We start from the raw sequence: 6950 nt of genomic DNA on the forward strand, positions 1-6950 counted from the left end.
GCCGCGCAAGGGCACCGGTGAGTGCTGCCATCCCGGTGGACCCCGCCGTCATCGGCACAGCCTTTTTCCGCCCATCCATGGTGGGTGGTACTTTCCGAGGAGCACCACGCCTCTCTCTAGCGGCGGTGCTCTCAGCGCGGCCAGGTGTTTCCGCTGTGAGAGTAAACCACAGGCGCAACAGGTCCTACAGGATCCTGCTGGACGACCAGCCAGATCAACGCCCTATGCCAGGATCCGCTCCAGGAGCACCAGCTGGCACTCGCACTGTCGAAAGCGAAACGCCGCAGTGCCCCAGGAGCGGACGGCATCACGTTCCAGATGCTCCAGAACCTGGATAGGGCGGCCCGAGGGTAGCTACTGGGGGCCATGAACGAGTTCTGGGAGACTGGCTTGCTTCCGGATGCCTGGCTGACAGCAGTGGTGGTGCACATCAGGAAACCAGGACGGCCAGCCAAAGCCATCACCTCCTTCAGGCCAGTGTCACTGACGTCCGCGGCCTGTAAGCTGATGGAGAGCATCGCGCTGGGACGGCTGAACTGGATTTCCAGGGTGGTGGACTTTCTACCCGAGCAGCAGATCGGCTTCCGTCGGCACCGGTGCGCGGCCAACTCGATCGCCGACGTGATCTCCACACTGGAGGAGGCCAGAAGCAATGGTGAGGTGGCCCTCCTCATACTGCTAGACATCCAGAGCGCGTTCGACGGCCTGCCACACTTGGTCATCAAGAACGCACTGGACGAACTTGGCATCGGGGGCTGCCTCAGGCAGTTCATCAGCTCCTTCCTGACGGAACGTACACTCAGGGTGAGAGCCGGACGGACCCTGAGCAGCGCCCACAAGGTGACCATGGGCGTCCCCCAGGGCTCGGTGCTAAGCCCATTTCTCTTCAACACGGCCCTGGCGGGACTCCCTGCAGCGATTCCGGCTGACCGAAGGTTCCCGACCCAGTGTTCCATTTACGCAGACGACGTGGCCCTGTGGACACATGGACCGAGGCGCAAGCTGCACTCCATCCGGCCATCACTGCAACGATCCCTGGATGCAGCCCCGCAGGGGAGTCTGCGTAAGCAGGCGTTTGATGTGTTGCGTCACCACGGATCCGAGCAGATGAAGGTTGAAACCTCCCGCGTCTAACCGTGCGCGGCTTATCCGTGTCCGGGGAAAGGGGGATCCTGGGGGTTGAGCCGATGCCGGGTGTTTGGACCTCTATGGCCCATCGGCGGAGGCAACACAACTCATTGGCCTCTGCTTCACGTAGACGGCACCCCCGGACTGACCCACCCGGGGGAAATCGGTAGTTGCCTTTTCCCGTCTCTCTCTCCCTACAACCTTCGTCTTTCTCTCTCACTTTCCATCTCTCCTGTCTTGTCTTCACTTCGTCTTGCTTCCAATTTTCCAGGCAGCAAGGGTTAACCTGGTGTAGTTTATCGAACCTTGAGTCTATTATATTGGGTTATAGTAGCTATGTACAGCTGGTGTCTTCCTGGCTTTCAGGCTTCGTAGCGTCCCCTTGTTGACCCCGGTGGTGGGTGGCTGGCATAACTGCCGAAATTATAGCAACTTATATGGCTTTGTCGTCGTTCCCCTAACTCCCCAATCGCCCTCTTTCCAAGAGAGGGCGCACCGATGATTCGCTGAAACGTTTCGTCCAGACCAAAGAATATACCCGAAGTACCACGTGCTAAATTTTCAAAACACTGATAAAACTGCAAGAACACTATCACCATTTGTTGTTGCAAAATGCCTAACTGAGAAACTAGGTCTCGGCTATAAGGTCACAAAATATCCAGCGGTGATCTGTTGCTAGAACAAAGTGACAAGAATCAGTTCGAGAAACTGTCCAGACGTGCTGAAATTGGCAATACCCCTGTCTCGATGAACCCCCACCGTTCTCTGAACAGTTCGTGCGGAGTTATATCAGAACAAGATTTCCTTGACTTGAGTGAAACCGAGCTCCTTGAGGGCTGGATGGAACAGCATGTGACAAATGTCCAAAGAATTAAGATCAGGCGAGATGACAAAGAGATCCCCACTAAACACTTAATTTTGACGTTTTGCGCAAGTACATTACAAGAATATATTGAAACAGGCTATTTGAAAATCAAACTTAGGCCCTACATTCCAAATCCGCGCCGCTGCTTTAAGTGCCAGCGATTTGGTCACGGCTCTCAAAGCTGCCGAGGCCGTACCACATGTGCAGTGTGCCTCGCTCGATCATCCTGCCGACAATTGTACTGAGACACTAGACTGAGCAAACTGCGACGGTGACCACCCTGCATACTCCCGCTCATGTCCTTCCTGGAAGGGGGAAAAAGAAATAACTGCCTTAAATGTCAAAGAAAACATTTCCTTTCAGGAAGCGCGAAAGCGCATTTCCTTCCTACATATCGCAGGGTATGCTGGTGCGGCGCGTGAGGGGGCAACGGCGCAGCAGACTCCGGCATCGACCCGGCCCACAAAGAGTGTGGACGCGGCTGTGCCACCACCCCCCAGGCGACAGCAGCCAGCGCTGCTGCGCCATCTCTTAAGGAGGGCCCATCGACCTCTGGGTTGGTGGCCTCCAAGGCCCTTTCTGAGGCAAGGCCTACACTGGAAACACCCCGCTCGAATGAGCGGAAGTCCAGCGGCTCCCAGGAGTCGATGGACACAACTAAAAGCCAGCCGGCCCACCCAGCGCCTCGTGAGCGGCGCGAATCTCGCGACCGCTCCAAGAAAGACCAACCACGGATTACGGGGCCTGGAAAGGCTCCGTGAGCCAACTTGACTCCTCTTGATAAACAGCACAAGAACACAAACAATATGGATACACAAATATTGCCGCGTCGGTATTCGCGCACAAGTGCGCCCTGGCGCCGACAAAGACGACGACCGGGCCGCTAGAGATTTCGGAAGGCATCAAGAGGAAAAAGAAGACATTCTTGTTGTTGGCGCCTGTCTGGTATCGTCTCCCGAGTACGGCGCGGTGCTTCTATAATAAAGCCCCTGAGCTTTGTGTATCGCCACACTGGTGGAGGTGCTGGGTACTGTCGCCTCATGATCGGAACTCCTACGAGCAGCCCTGCATCTGGCCCCACAAGACAACCACGCGTCGAGACGCCTGTTCACCGAACAAGCCGCCGCTTGCAAGGTTGGAGCCCCTAATTTGGTGTCTTGCAAACATCGTCTTCATGAACGGCCACCACCCCAGCTCCAGCAATGGCACTTCCAAGCAGCCCAACTCAGGTAACAGTTCAAAACCTTCGGATTCCTGAACCATTTCACGGTGACGCACATGAAGATGCGGTGGACTGGCTGGAGAAGTATGAACGGGTAGCGCGATCGAATCACTGGCGCCCCGACCAGAAGCTTTTCAACGTCTATTTCGCCCTCGAAAAAGTGCAATGACGTGGTTTGAAAACCGCGAGGGAAGTCTGACAACGTGGGAGGACTTTTCGTGTCGGTTTCTCGACACATTCGGTGCCACAAATTGACGTTAAAACGCACTGCGCCGTCTCGATACGCGCATCCAAAAGCCGAATGAAGGTGTTGCCATGTTTACCGAAGACATGGCGCGTTTGTTTCGCCGCGCAGATCCCCAACATGCCGGAGGCGAAAAAGCTCAGCCATATCATGCGTGGTGTCAAGGAGCAGCTGTTCGCTGGCCTTGTGAGCAATCCACCGACAACAGTGGACGAGTTCATTAAAGAGGCCACAGCATTCGAGCGGGCGCTGCAGCAGCGGTACCAACAGTACGATCGTCTGATTGCTGGGGCACCGACAGGAGCCGCAGCACTGGTTACGGACGATGAAACCTGCTTGCGCCAGTTGATACGCCAGATTGTGCGCGAGTACATTGCGAAGTAGAACGCTAGGCTCGCACCATTATCGCAGGCACCACCGCCTCACGAGTCCCCGGTTGCCTCCGTCGCTGAAGTGGTACGACAGGAACTCAGACAGGTGCTTGCCCCTTCCGAGATCCGTACCGAGCTGTCATACCAGCCGAATGCATACAGCTACGCAGACGCGGTCCGCCGTCCATAGCCGTCTGAGCCGCCGTACCAGCCGAACCCATACAGCCATACAGACACTGTTTACCGCCCCTTGTCTTCCCTGCCGGCGCCACAATACCGTCAACGGCCTCCTATCGCAGCCTGGGCCCAACGGGAACCTGTCAGACGACCCCAGCACCGTAGGACTGATATATGGCGCACTGATAATCGGCGACCATTGTGCTACAATTGTGGAGAACCAGGACACATTTATAGTTTCTGCCCTCATCGCCCAGCTGGCTACCAGGGCGGCCCATATGCCACTACGCGTTGCCTGGCTGATGAAAACCGTGTCCCCTTCGACGACAGCCACACTGGCCGGCAAGTGAGCTCTTCTAATCTCCGGTCGTGCTCACCGTCTCCAGCACGTTTCGCCTCGCCGAACAGCCGCACTTTTGCTGACGCCTTGAGAGGTCATTCTCCCAGCCCACGGCGGAGAAACTGAAAGCAGTGACCTCAAGGGGGAAGGTTGCAAGTCCTCAAATTGCCGAAAATCCCCCCTTGTTGCCGAGAAAGGAAGACGCCGATCAAACGTACATAATGCCGACAAATCTGTGACTGCCGACCTCGCTGTTACGATTGACGGGCACGAAGTGACGGCCTTAGTAGACACTGGTGCGGACTTTTGAATTATGAGCGAGCCGCTGGCATACAAACTCAAGGACGTCAGGACAAAATGGACGGGCCCTTAAATTCGCGATGCTGGCGGCCAGATTATGACTCCTACAGGCAAATGTACTGCAAGGCTCACGATCGGGAACGCAGCTTTTGTCGCCACCTTCGTGCTTCTGCCGGAGTGCTGCAAATCACTCATTTTAGGCATGGACGTCTTAAGCGAGTATAGCGCCGTTGTCAACATACGCGACGGCGTAGTAACGTTTTCCCCTGCTAACGACACGACCAATGAAACAGAGCGACAACGCCGCAACTTAAGTATTATCGACGAGGACGTCTGCATACCGCCACTGTCTTGTAGCCTTGTTTCCGTCAGTTGTGGCACACAGCTCACCGAAGAAGCCGTCGCAGAACATGCAACCGCCCTTCTCTTCCGCCAAGGAGTTGCCATCGCCCGTGGCATCGTCTGCTTAGTCGACGGGCGTACAGAAGTTCTATTGACAAATTTCACAAACGAACGTCGGTATATCAGTAAAGGCACCGCTGTCGCGTATCTCGATGAAATCGACCACACTGAATAGTATTTTGCTGTGCAAGGAGAAGCCAAGGCTCCTACAACGCCATGTACACCTGCCGTCGACATTGGACCGAGCTTAACACCTGCAGATCGACACCGGCGTATGGAACTGCTTGAACAGTTTAAGGACTGCTTCTCGTCTACGTCGCGAGTTGGTCAAACGCCGCTGACAAAGCATCGCATCATCACGGAGGAGACAGCAAGACCATCCGACAGAACCTGTATCGTGTAGCTCAGAAAGAACGCGAGGCAATACAGCAGCAGGTTGAAAAGATGCTGCAGGATGATGTCATCCAGCCGTCGAACAGCCCATGGGCATCACCTGTGGTGCTTGTCAAAAAGAAAGGTGGTAGCTTGGGGTTCTGCATTGATTATCGCAAGCTGAATCATGTTACAAAAAAAGATGTGTATCCGCTGCCGCGGATTGACGACTCTTTAGACAGGTTACGGCATGCGCGCTACTTCTGCTCTATGGACCTTAAGAGTGGGTACTGGCAAATAGAGGTAGATGAGCGTGATCGAGAGAAGACTGCATTCCTGACGCCTGATGGGCTTTATGAATTCAAGGTTCTACCTTTCGGCTTATGCTCGGCCCCAGCCACGTTTCAAAGGCTCATGGATACTGTCTTATCCGGTCTGAAGACATGCCTGGTGTAGCTCGACGATGTGATTGTTCTTCCGCCACTTTCGAAGGACATCTAAAGCGGCTGCTGTCAGTTCTTCAAGCCATACGGTCCGCGGGACTCACATTGAAACCTGAAAAATGTCACTTCGGGTTTGAAGAGCTTCAGTTTCTAGGCCATGTAGTTAGTCAAGAAGGAGTTAAGCCTGATCCTGATAAAGCTGCAGCAGTCGCAAAGTTCACTCGGCCTACGGATAAGAAGGCGGTCAGACGCTTTATGGGTCTCTGCGCTTATTACCGACGATTTATTGTCAATTTTGCGCATCTCGCCTCTCCACTCACCCGCCTCACAAGAGACGACGTTGCGTTTGTATGGGGAGAGGAGCAAGAAGCGGCGTTCAACAAGTTACGGCAGTGTCTACAAACTCCGCCAGTACTCGCTCATCTTGACGAGGATGCGTCAACAGCGATCCACACCGATGGCAGCAACGTGGGCCTTGGAGCTGTCCTCGTTCATTGGCAGGACGGTGCCGAGAGAGTAGTTGCTTAAGCAAGTCGAACATTGTCACGTGCCGAGTCCAACTACTCAACCACGGAGAAGGAATGTCTGGCCGTCGTATGGGCAATCGCGAAGTTTCGCCCGTATTTATACGGTCGCGCCTTTCAAGTAGTAAGCGACCATCATTCGATTTGCTGGCTGACCAATATGAAAGACCCGTACGGACATTTGGCATGCTGGAGCTTACGGCTTCAAGAGTACGATATGACAGTGGTGTACAAATCGGGACGACAGCATCTCGATGCCGACTGCCTCTCCAGGTCACCTATTCAGTCACCGAGCGCAGATGCGGATGAATCCGCAGGCTTTTTAGGGATTGTTGACGCGGTCGCCATCTCTCGGGAACAGCAAGCCGACCGAGAGCTCAACCCCTTGATCGAGTTTTTGGAAGGGGCGAGCTACGAAGGTGTCAAGATTATTTTCATGGAGTCTACCTTCATTCTGTTTGCGCGATGGCGTTCTCTATAGGAAGAATTTCTCTCCAACATGCAAGAGCCATCTGCTAGTAGTTCCCGAAGTTCTCCTCCGCGACACTGTGTATCCAGTGTC

The sequence above is a fragment of the Dermacentor silvarum genome, chromosome 7 (genome assembly GCF_013339745.2).
Source record: "Dermacentor silvarum isolate Dsil-2018 chromosome 7, BIME_Dsil_1.4, whole genome shotgun sequence".
Taxonomy (NCBI): domain Eukaryota; kingdom Metazoa; phylum Arthropoda; class Arachnida; order Ixodida; family Ixodidae; genus Dermacentor; species Dermacentor silvarum.